This window comes from Aphelocoma coerulescens, unplaced genomic scaffold, assembly GCF_041296385.1.
Source record: "Aphelocoma coerulescens isolate FSJ_1873_10779 unplaced genomic scaffold, UR_Acoe_1.0 HiC_scaffold_56, whole genome shotgun sequence".
In the NCBI taxonomy this organism is placed as follows: domain Eukaryota; kingdom Metazoa; phylum Chordata; class Aves; order Passeriformes; family Corvidae; genus Aphelocoma; species Aphelocoma coerulescens.
In genome coordinates this window covers 2,586,326-2,598,710 of record NW_027183905.1, presented here as the reverse complement: position 1 = coordinate 2,598,710, position 12,385 = coordinate 2,586,326, and the positions used below count along the sequence as shown (strand labels likewise).

The 12,385-nt window shown below is 51.3% G+C and overlaps 1 protein-coding gene and 1 pseudogene across 1 annotated transcript in view; one reads left to right on the top strand and one right to left on the bottom strand.

Moving 5' to 3' along the window:
• Positions 1–12,385, bottom strand: part of LOC138101927 (uncharacterized) — a 958,962-nt gene that overhangs the window by 229,251 nt on the left and 717,326 nt on the right.
• The window catches only part of LOC138101863 (zinc finger protein 850-like), a 67,980-nt pseudogene continuing 60,296 nt past the window's right edge, over positions 4,702–12,385 (top strand).

Below are 12,385 nucleotides of genomic sequence, written 5' to 3'. Positions count from 1 at the left end.
TCCTTTCGCCAAGACAGAGGCAAACCAAGCCTGAGTAGAGAAATAAACTTTTAAAACACTTCTGAACTTGGTCTATTTTCCAGCAATCGAATCCCGCCCAGCCCAGAGTGTGAGTGTAACTGAGAGCCAGAGTGGAGTTCTCCCGCTGTCTCCCGCAGCAGCTGTGGCGAGTGCAGGCACAGAAAGCTCTGGAGCTCGCCCGGTGCCAGCGAGGATTGGCCCCCAGTGCCTGGAGATGCCAGAGGAGGTGCCCAGCCAGACAATTTCAGCAGAGGATCTGTGGGCAGCCCCCGGGGCTTGCCCCGCTGTGGAGCCCTGGCTGCTGCTGCGGCCCCTTCTGTGCAGGGGCAGTGGCGGCCTGGCCTGCTCCTCCTGCAGCCGGGGAGTGCAAATCCGCGGGGCTTCCGAGAGCTTGAGGCGAGGCTGAGGGGTCCCCCCGTGTTCAGCTGTGCTGGCGGCTGTTTCTGTGCTCGGGGACACTTGGAATGGGCCACGCCCTTGGCCACCAGTGGTGCTTCTTTGCACTCCTCAGGCAGGACCCGATGTCCTGGTTGGATGTTGTGGGCAGCAAAGTCCCAAGGCAGGGTCTCTGCCAACCGAGCTTCCTGTGGAAGAGATTTCACAAGAGACAGGATTCTGGCCACAGACTGCTTGAAACAGACATCCCTTATCTCCACCCCCACTAAGTCGAGAATGAGCAGGGTGAGGAATTGAAACATCAGTTCCAGGGGAGATAATTGAATATCTGCCCTGGGTCTGGCTCTTCTTCTTGCCAAAGCCAATGGCAGCAGCCGTACCCGTGGCATCTTGGTTTCTCTCAGCAGCTTCAGAAGGTGTTTCTTTATTTCCCCATTCATTCTTTCCACCCGACCCGAACTCTGGGGGTGCCAGGGCGTTTGGAGGTCCCACTGTGTTCCTAAAGCAGCCAGAACGGCCTGAAGGATCTTTCCTGTAAAATGAGTTCCCCTGTCTGAGGCTATTGCTTCCACAATCCCATATCTTGGAATTGTTTGTTCCAAACATGCCTTAAGAACTGAGGCAGGGATTGCTGAAGCAGTCGGAAATGCTTCTGCCCCACTGTGAGCTGCCATGCTGTTAGCAGAAGATATTGAAGCCTTCCTGCTCAGGGCATTTCAGTGCCAGGCTCTTCCAGGCACCCCCAGCTGGGCCCTTTGAGCTGAGCATGCGGGCGCTGAGCTGCGCTTTGTCTCCTTCCCTTTCCTTAAGAGCAGCGTGTCTTGTCACTCTTTTCCCTTCTGCTGCCTTTGAAGCCCCATCCCTAAACACCTTTTCTCTCTCAGGCCAGGGAATGTCTGGTCAATCTCTGCTAGGCCGGGTCTGGAGCTCTGTCACTTGACTGCAGCCATGGGTTTCTTGCCAGCCCCGTGTCCAGGGCCGTTCAAACAGGAGGCTGGGTTCAACCCTTCCCCTGTCCTCAACTCTGAATCCTCCTGTTCCATCCAACAAGTTTCATTCTGTAAGAACCCAGCGCTGCTCATCCATTTAGAGGCTCCTTTGGTTAACAAAGCTTTACCTTGATGCCAGGCTTGAACAATGAGAGATTCTGCTGCTGTCAGTTTTCAGACCTCAGTTCCCATTAAAGCCGGGGCTGCACAATTCTGCAGACAATGAGGCCACTCTCTGGCCACTGGGTGAAACATTTGAGCCCAGGAATTCCTTTGGCATGGCCCTGTTTAACATCCACATGCAATTCAAATGGTTTTTCCCTGTGTGGGAGGACCAGGGCAGGAGGCTCAGTTAATCTGCTTTTGAAGCCTTGAAAATTGTGCTTTCCTTCTGGTGTCCATGATGGGGTTTCTTGCCTGGCAGGAGAGGAGAGTTGTAGGCAGAGATGCCTGGCTCCAGAAGCGCTGCCTTTAGCAGGGACTCAGTAAGAGGCTGTAACCCCTTCCTTGCCTCCCTTGGAACAGGGTATTGCTTTTAGATACCACTTGTCCTGGATGCTTCAGAGGAATTTGGAGAGGCTCCATATCTGATTTTCCCTATTTCCCTGGGGCTGCCCACACTTCTGGGTTCCCTTCAGCAGAGGCCTTCGCAGACATCTGACACAAAGGTCCAGCAGCATTAGCCTCTGTATCTCCTTTGACAATATGAATTTGCATTCCCACTTCAGCCACCAAATGCCTTCCCAGTAAATTATAATCACAATTAGGAACAAACAGAAATTGATGCGTTTCAAACCCATCCCCCACATCTACTGATAGTGGTTGAATAAAACACCCCTGCTCATCTTTCCCACTTATTCCCTGAATAATCAAGGAACTTCTTGACAATTTCCCCCCTTAGGTGTCAGATTCGGAGTGGATCGAGAGGCCCCTGTGTCCATCAGGAGCGGCCTCGTCTCGATCCAGACGCGCCCTGAATGTTCTCAAGGGCTCTGGTGCGGTGGGTCCCTGGTCTGCTGGGAGCTCTGCCAGCCCTGACAATCCATGTCCATGTGGGGTGGACTTGCTGGTGCTGAGGGTGCTGCTGTCTGTGCTTGCAGTGTCCTTCTGGCCTGCAGATGGACCCCTGATTCCTTGCCAGGGGCTGTTTGGGTGGGCTCTGCCGTGCCGAGGAGGGCAATGCCTGTGCCAGGTGCTTGTGGCCGCCGCCGTCCCCTGGGTGCTGGGGCCCCCTTGGGCCCTGCGGTTCATCCCTGGGGGGCTGTAGAAACTCTGCCATGGCCTTTGCCTTCACCTTGGCCTTTTGCTCATCCCTTCTTGCATTGCCCTGCTGAGCCTTTCTGGCCAAGTGCTGCAGGGGCTTCTTGTGCCTCTCCTGCAGCCCCCTCAGTGCCTGTGGGTGCTCATCCTCTGACAGCTGCTGAGCTTTCTGCAAAATCATTCGTTTCTCCAGTGACCCAAACAAGATCAATGAAAGAAAATCCTGATCCTTCCACATCCCGCAGCCTCCTGCGGGCCGGGGGCCACTGCCGGTCCTGCCCGGGGGGTGTTGGGGTCAGGCAGTGCCCGGCGCTGAGCCCCGGCTGCCCCACAGCCCCGGGCCAGCCCTGTCCTGCTGCTCCCCACCACAGAGAAACACCCTTATCCTGAGCTTCTTTGTTTCCCAGTTCTGGAAACCAGGGATACGGAAGATCTGGATCAGCTGGCAAATGTTGAGGATAAGATGGTGCTGAAAAGCATCCCAGTCCTCACTTTTTTCTCTTCCTCTTTTTCATCTTCCTTTTCCTTTCTTATCACATAGATTCCTCTGCTGCCGTTTGCCTTAACCATATTCCTGCACACTCCCTTCAACCAATCCCTTCCCAGCACACCAACACCATCCGTCCCCTGTTGCTGAGACCCCTTCTCGACTTCCCTTTTTACCCGTGCTGGGTGTCCATGTCCTTAATTAGCTCTGGGAGAATGTGCAAACTGCCTCAGCATTGTCCCCTTTTGATTAGGAAACGATGTCCATGGTTCTGTTCAGGCTTTGTTGTTGTTCTGGAAGTTGAGGAATTGAGCAGGAGCTTGGCTGAGCAGCAGTGTGTGTCAGTCAGTGCCATTTTGTGGAGCTGCTGGTTTGTGCTGTCACTTGCTTGTGTGCAAGTGCGTGTGGCTGTGTCCGAGCAGATTCAGAGCATGTGTTTGTAAGGAGGCGTTGGTGTTGTTGGTTCGCTGGGGGTGCCCGGTTTTCGGGCCATCCCCCCTGGAGCAGGGTGTCCCCCCTTGGTGCAGGCGCGGCCCTCAGGCAGCGCTCAGCCAATCAGAAGGCGCGGCGCTGGTGACTCAGCAGTTGCCAGGCAGAGCCGCAGCGCCCGGCGCTCCCCAGCTGGAGCCCACGTGTGGCCCGGCCTTGGCGCCCCCCGCCAGGGGAATTTGGGGAGGTGGGAGGGGGGGAGCGCCAAGGCCGGGCCGGGCCGTGCTGTGCTGGCAGAAGTGGCTGCGGCGGGGGCCGAGTGCGGGCAGGAGCGGCCGAGAGCCCAGCGCTGCCCCAGCCCGAGCTGCCGCAGCTGCATCGCTGCTCGTGCTGTGCGATCCGAGAGCTCTGGGGGGCAGAGCGAGGCAGGGCTGGGTGCTGGGCCTGGGGGGAGCAGGAGAAAGGCTGGAGGAGCAGGGCTGGAGACCAGAATGGTGAAACGATGGCCGTGGGAGCAGCAGGTGGGATTCTGCAGGAGAAGGAGTAGTGTGAGGAAGAGGAGTGTGAGGAAGAGTAGGGACACAGGAGGAGGAGGATCAGGAAGCGGAGGCACCGCAAGGTTCCAGCACTCGCTGTATCTGCAGCCTCCCCCCAGCCCCAGGAGCGTTGTCCCCCCCCATCCAGCAGGTGAGCAGGGAGGGGGATCCACTATTTTCCCGTGGGTGAATCTTGGTGTTTCTGAGGTTTCTTGGTTTCCATGTTGGTGCTTTGGTTTTTTTGTGGGGGCTGAATGTGTTTGTATTTTTGAGGAGGTTTTGTCTGAATCTTGATGTTTTGGGTGTTTTGTGTCTATGTCTTGATGTTTGTGGGACTTTTGGTCTGAATCTTGGTGTTTTGGCTGTTTTTACAGACACAAGATGCCCGGCGATGGACCAGGGCAGGAGGAGCCCCCAGCCCATGGCGCTCACCCCTTGTTTTTCCCCCCAAACCAGGATTTGTCATTCCCAAGGTGTGGCCGGATGGAGGAGGAGGAAAAGCCCCGGAGATGCCGCACGAGGAGGGGCTGCAAACGCAGCCCAGAGAGATCCAAGGAGGAAAGAGCCCCCCTGTGCCGGGAAGGTAGCCTGAGATCGCGGGGTAGCTTGGAGGTGGGGGAGAAGCCTCAGGGCGGGGAGAAGCCCCAGAACTGCTTGGAATGTGGGAAGGGCTTCAGCTACAACTCCCATCTGAGGGTACACCAGATGATCCACTCTGGGGAACGGCCCTATGAGTGTGGGGAGTGTGGGAAGAGGTTTCAGACCAGCTCCGATCTCCTCAGACATCAGCGCATTCACACGGATGAGAGGCCCTTCCGCTGCCCTGACTGCGGGAAGGGCTTCAAATGCAACTTCACCCTCATCAGGCACCAGCACATCCACACTGGGGAGAGGCCCTATGAGTGTCCCCAGTGTGGGGAGAGCTTCGGGTGGAGCTCCACCCTGAGGGCACACCAGCGCATCCACACCGGGGAGAGGCCCTATGAGTGTTCTGAGTGTGGGAAGAGGTTTCGGAGGAGCTCCGATCTCCTCAGACATGAGCCCATTCACACGGATGAGAGACCCTTCCGCTGCCCCGACTGCAGGAAGGGCTTCAATCAAAACTCCCACCTCATCATCCACCAGCGCACTCACACCGGGGAGAGGCCGTATGAGTGTTCCGAGTGTGGAAAGAGGTTTCAGACCAGCTCCAGTCTCCTCGAACATCAGCACATTCACACGGATGAGAGGCCCTTCCGCTGCCCCGACTGCGGGAAGGGCTTCAAACGCAACTACACCCTCACCCTCCACCGGTGCATCCACACCAGGGAGAGGCCCTATGAGTGTCCCCAGTGTGGGAAGAGCTTCTCCAGCAGCTCAAACTTGATCCAACACCAACGGAGGCACCGCTAAGGGAAGCCCTGCGAGTGCCCCGAGTGCGGGAAGAGCTTCGTGCGCTGCTCCAGCTCCATCCCCCATGGGAGGATCGGCGTTGGATGATCCCCAGTGACCCCCGTGGGGCAGAGCCCTGGTGACCCCCGTTCCGGGTGATCCGCGCTGGGTGGGGGGAAGGTGTTGGAGAGATTTCTTTGCCTTCTCCTTGTGCTGCTGGGATTGGGTTGGTAATAAATTCCCTCCCTGTGCCCAGGCTGGCTCTGTTGTGCCCCTGGTGGTGCTCTAACACTGTCCTCATCATTAATTGTGTTCTTCCCTGATGAGGGAGACGTTCAGATTTTTTCTAGGAGAAAAAACAAGGCGAATGTGACTTCATGCTTCTCAGCCTCCTGGTACGTGTTTATTAATTGTTATCTAAGGAGTACAAGCCCCTGGCATGGCTTAGACATAGCACAGAGCAGACAATGCAGCAAGAAAACAACTTATCAAGATTTCACAGCCTTTTTACAGGTAAATTACCCCATGAAAGCTTAAAACACAAGATATTTTCACTTTTTTACCCATGTCCTAAGTTTCTAAGTTCCTAAGTCACGTAGACAGGAACTGCGGAATTCTGTATCCAATCATCCCAAACCACTATTGCTGCAAAATATGGAGTTAGTGAAGAAGGAGAAAGAAGCTTTTAACTACAACTTATTCTGCATTTTGTGGTTTTCTACTTCTATCTATTTACTATGCAAATAGATCTAAAAACTAAATTTTTCACCCTGTGCTAATATCACGCAGTATTCTGTCACCTAATTCACACCATAGCAGATTCAAATTCTTCCCAGAGGCTAGGCAAATTTTCCCATGGACAAAGGTCAAAGCCAGTACTGTCCAGAGGGGTAAAACCTTTCAAAACAGGCAGAGAAATATTCTCTGCATTCTAGGTTCCCATACATTTGATGACTCATAGGTTTTTTTTTCCCTTTGCTTTCTGCCAGGTAGGAGCAGCTGTGTACTTGGTAATCAGCTTACTCTGCCTTTGCTTAACCACTGCGCTCTCGCTGTGTTCTGGCTGAGGGGGGAAATGCTGCATTTTTCTGCTGTTTGTTTTCTGTGTTCAGTCTACAAAAGCCAGTTTTACCAAGCCCTTGAAACAGCCAGAATATTTAAATAGAGCATCGAAGTAAAAGGAGGGCTGTAGAGCTGATGTAAATAATCCTTTCCCCCCCTCTGTGGTCACTTTCTCTGAACATGGTAATTCTGGACAGTATTGTAAGAGCACAGAGGCAACAAAAAGCAGGTGGTTACTGTAGTTTCAGTAAATGAAGCCAGTTTTACTTGGCTGAAGGTGTTTTCTAATTTCTGTCCTCTTGCCTGATATTCATGAAGGGCCTTTCTGAGCGCATTGAAGTCCTGACTGTTTCCATGTAACATTTGATCTCTTTTACCTATAAAAGCACAGGAACCATCTCTGATGTTTTTAAGTACATCCTTAAGCCCAGGGTTTTATTGCCACTGTGGCTGACTCAGGTCTGTGGAGGAGCACAAGCACTTTCCTTATGCTTTGTCCAGAGAAGCTGGGGCTGCCCCCGGATCCCTGGCAGTGTCCACGGCCAGGCTGGGTGGGGCTGGGAGCAGCCTGGGGTAGTGGGAGGTGTCCCTGCCCAGGGCAGGGGTGGCACTGGATGGGCTTTAAGGTCCCCCCAGCCCAGTGCATGATTCTGTAATTGAGTGATCAACAGCACCTGTAGCTGTGGGCAGAGCTGGGTTCACTTGAAGTTCAGGAAACAAAGCAGCAGCCACAGCTTCCTCGTGCCCAGCCGGGGCTGTGCTGCGGGAAATTAACGGGAATTGCGGAGGAAGTGATTCGATGCCATTTCCAGGGAGCTGCAGTATGTCTGTGGTCATGTGGGGGGATGATGGTGAGGATGAACCTGTGTTATGATCAAACAGACACTTGAAGATGCGAAAGGGGTTCCGTTTGCTGTTATTTCATTAAATGAGCATCTGTTGAAGCCTTGTGATTTTAAAGCTGACTTTACAGTGCTTAAATCTGAATTTTCTTTGCAAATGCCATAAAGCAAACCTGTCTCCTTGTCCATCTGGGGCTTCTTCTGTTGTGAGATTTTAATGCCTTTTGTGTAAAACTTGGCTGTGTCCTGCCCTAATACCTTGCCAGGTCTGTGGCAGCTGATTTGGTGGCTGTGAATAGCTGTGATCCGAAATGGAATTCCTGTCACTCAAGGGCTTCAGGAGGAAGATTACTCAGCAGCAGCCTCCCCTGCACCAGGATGAAGGACCTGCACAAACTTCTGCCAAACAGAAATTGCAGGAGATGGCCTTTGCCGTATCTGCGACAGTTTCTTTTGCTCAGTGTTAAAACTGAAGCCTGAAAAGGGCAGAAGGGTTTTTGCAGAGCGTAAGGGCTGCCAGTGGAATCCCCAGGCGGGTCTGTGCATTCTGTCATTGCCAAATGCACGTGGATGTGCTTTGTTCCCGTTCCTGGTGTTGTGGAGCAGAGTTTGACAGAAATGATCTATTTTAGTGTGTGCACATAAGTGCAGGTACCAGTCAGTGTTCAGGGAGAGGGCTAAAAATTACAGCTTAAATCTTTGATTTAAACTCCATGGAAGTTTCATGAAACTTTCATGGCTTTCTGAGAGCAGAACTGCAAAATGCTTGAAAAACAAAGTGCGAGACAAGTTTAGTGGTTGAGGTTTGTTAAATTCTTCTTTCCACATCCCTGTGCCTTGTTCTGAACCTCCCGTCAGTAGTTTGGCATGGGAAGACAAAGGTGACATTTTACAAGGTCTCTGACTCTCAGGAGATGTGGCCAGTGGGGCTCTGGGGTTTGTTGTGTTTGTGTTCTTTTTTCTTTTCCCAGCCCTTATCTCCCAGCTGCCTGATGGCAGGAATTTACTGCAGAGCTCCGAGCCCTGCCCTGCTGGCCCAGGCACAACCTGGAGTAACACTTTAAACCCTGAGGAGCTCTGTAGTAGTTGGCAGATTCTTGTGGAAGAGGATTTTTGTGCAGAAGCCATGCCCAAAAATATTTTTCAACTTTTAAAAAAGCATTCATTATAAATTCAGGTGTTTTAATCAGAACTGGTGTTTACTGTGGCATCACTGCAGTGTTTCCTCTTTGGAATTGCTGAGGTTTTTAGCTCATGGCTTGAGTTCTTCAGTTTGGGGAAGCAGAAAGCCTTTGGCTGATATTTTTTAGTTACTTTGGTAGCTGAAGAGTGTGTGTACATATCCACACAAATACATACACTTAATAGATATAGGAAAAGCAGCATTTGGTTGGAGCACTAAGCATCTGTTGTGCTTCAAATTCAATTAGCAACTCACCATCTTCGTAAGAACACCCAGGACTGTTCACAGTGAGTGAGTATTTAATTTTATAAGGGTGCACACCTGGGGTGTGTGTGGGCATGTGAATCCAGGACATACTTGGACTTTGCTAATTGTGTGCTCCTCATACTGTGTTAAACCCCAGAGATTTTAGTATTGCTCTGTACTGTGCATCGTGACTTTGGCATTTCTGAGCTGTTCATTTTGGCAGTAGTGCTGGTTTTTGATCATTTTTTCAGTATTTGAATTGGCACCTAGAACCAAGAGGAATAAACAATCCCAACTATTTTAAACTACAGCTATGATTTGTTGTTTAAGATTGGATGAAAGTCAGCTTAAACCTCCTTTGTGCCAACACTGGAATAGCAAGTAAGAAAAGAATTACCCTTTATAAAACAGTGACTGTAAAGAATCTGCAAGTGAATTATTTTGATTAATTGGTACCACCTTGAGCTGATGGGACTTTGTATTAAAATTGATTCCTTACTGTAGGGAACAGATTTTTCCTTGATAGGTGTTGTTGTGACTGCAGCAGTGCTTTTGCTTTAGAAAATTGTCTGTGTCGTTGTCTTTCATGCTCTCTGTAAAATGCCAGCATAATTTGGTGTTAATCCACCTGGATTTTTTCTTATTTTCTTGCTCCATAAGAAAAGACAGAGCAACTGGAATGGAGAGGTGATGGGAGGTGGGAGCAGGGAGCTGGAGCAGGACAGGCAGAGCCCGTGGGGTTGATGCCTCCTCAGGGAGTTCACTGGTGATAAAACGTTTGGAGGAGTGGCTGATCCCCTGAGGGCTGTGCAGCCTCAGAGGGACCTGGACAGGTGGGAGAGATGGGCAGAGAGGAACCTTTGGAAATCCCACAGAGGCAAAGGCACATCCTGCACCTGGGGAGGAACAACCCCAGGCAGCAGCACAGGCTGGGGCGACCCGTGGGAAGCAGCTCTGTGGAGAAGGGCTGGGGTGCTGGGGCAGGAGTGTGTATGAGTCCAGGGGTGGAATTTCAGAAATCAGGTGTCCTGTCTGAGACTGAAGGCTTTGGAGAGCTGCAAAGACAGCCAGAACAGTTGCAGCTATAAAAGCCAACAGAGAACAGTTCTTGTGGTACAGAGAATGAGTGTTAAAGGCAGGATAGGAAATAATGTGAATTAGGGAAAAGAGATGGCCCTGGTCTCCTCTGTAGGTATAAGCCTACACTAATTTTGGTTGTTTTGAGTTTTCCACCCAGATCTTCCCCTATGTCAAAATTTGGCTTTAAGAAATGCCGTTTTTACCTCTGGCTAGAAGCCAGGTGGACACTTGTGAGAGAAACTGGTGCCAGGACAGGAAAATCCCACCGAGGGCTGCTATTTCCAGTTGAAAGGTTGGTTAGACTCAAACACTGAGGAGGCTTTACGCAGTCTGTGGGGAGGGAAAGGAATGATTCAACAGTGTTTCCAGTGAAGAAAGTTATTAACTGTTCCTGGCCTTGTCCCTTCATCTTGGGGGAGCAGCTGTTCAAATCCAAGCAGGCCAAACCTGAGCAGCTCATCTAAGCCAGGTGGCATGAAAGGAACTTCGGTGTGCAGAAGAAAATAAGTTTTGTCTCTGGGCGAACAGCTCGGTGCAGGGTTTATCTGCGGCTCTGCGCTCCCGCGGAGCCCGAGAGCAGCCGGGTGCTGATAACTATCAAAGAGAGCTGGGGCCGGGTCAGGCAACCTGTTCCTAACCCAAAATACAGCATTTAGCCCAGATGAGAACCTGAGATGGGGCTTTGGGATCGCAGCCTGTGATCATTGTGTCTTGTACAGCACTCCTGAGATATTCAGAATTTGTGCTTTTGCTGCTGAGCCTGATTCCTGGCAGGCTGGGGCCGGGTGGAGCAGGGAATGCTGAGGGGGCCAGGACTCCAAGGCTGTCTGGGAATTCCTGTTCAACCCTGCCAGCCTGGCCTGGAGCTGCACACCCCAATCCTCCCACACTGAAATGAATCAAAGCTGTTTAGTCTGACTGAGCAACCAGCATTCCTGGGGTCAAATAAAAATTCTCTGTGAAGCAGATGCAGCAGTTCAGCCCTAAGTGCCCAGCTTGCTTCAGGTCTCCAGAGCTCACTTTTTTGTGCAACATCAGCTTTTGAAAAGTCAAAAAGAGAAAAATAATTAATAGATAATAACTAGATTCATAAAAAATCAAGACACTGAAATAACACAGTTTTATTCCCGATACCCAGCAGGCAAAAGTTTATTAAGGATCTGCTGGAGCTTCAGCTGTTTTCCTACTTAGTCCTGCCGAGGATGTGTCCAAACCTAAATATGTTCTTCTGCAAAAGGGTGACACAGGGTTTTTCCTGTTGTTAAGACCTGGAAGACTTTGAGGTTTATAAATATAAGGGGGAGTAATTGCAAGTTGCTGTACTGTATTTATATTGGTGCTTTAATAAGTAGTAAGTCATTTAATAAGTAATAAAGTAATAAAATTACAGATGGACATGATAGGAAAATAACTTGCTGCAGGAAAAATTCCTCAGGACAGCTGGTTATTCCCAATATCTACCACTGTAATTGAGTAAGGAGAAATGGACAACAAGCCATGTCTGATTACCAACATGCTAATGTTGTGCTCTCTTCCCCAGTCTGCTCTCAAAAGATCTGGGACTGACAAAGATGAAGGAATTTGAAGAGCTGTTCTGGTTATTTCAGAGGAAGTTTAAAATGGAGAAGGGATTGGGGTGATTAGGAGGCTCTCATTACCCATCATTTTCAGTGCTGCCTTTTGTAGCAAAAATGACAAATGTGCCCTGTTGGTGTTGTGTTGGTGTTTAGATTTTCTGAGTCCCTCAGCCCTGAGCTGGGTTCCCATCCTGGTGGAACTGTCCTGCCTGGTGCTTGCAGGATGCCCTGGAACAAACCCTCTGCCCCACCATCCACAACGAGCAGAAGGGCATGAGGACAGTGCTGCGAGGATGGGCAAGGAGGGGCACTTTGCTTGGGGAGAGTGGGGCAGGAGAGGCCTTCAGTGGCCTGGCAGAGATACTCCGAGTTTTTGTTGGTTTCCATACAACAAAAGGCTTCCCCTTCCCTCAGAGATACGGAGTGATGCTCTTTGCCAGCTCCTCCTTTCTCTCCTGCCTTCCTTTGCCTGCTCTTTTTCCCTCCCAGTGTTTCCCTTTGCCCAGTGCAGCTCCCAGCCATAGACCCTCCCCTGATGTTTTTTTTCCCCAATCCAGGGGCTAAAGCAGCCCTGGATGAAGTTGTGGAGGCTGGAAGTGAAATGTCACTGTAAGATCTTGCTCCACTTGGGTTTCAGCCCCTTCAGAGCTTTGCCTTCAAGGGCAGGAACATCTTTTCCTCGCTGGGAACTGGAATTGCAGTGTGTGCCATGGATCCCAGAGGGGCATTCCCGAGGCTCCCAGGCTGCTGGTCCTGCCGTGCCTCCCAAGGGAGCTGTGCAGGGCCAGGGGACAAGGTCCAGTAGCTGGGAGGGCTCCCAGAGTAGACAGCAAAGGCTGCTTTGCTGCACATTCTCCAGCTGGAAGCAGAGGGAAGAAGGGAAGGGAGTCCCGGACAGAATCCCGG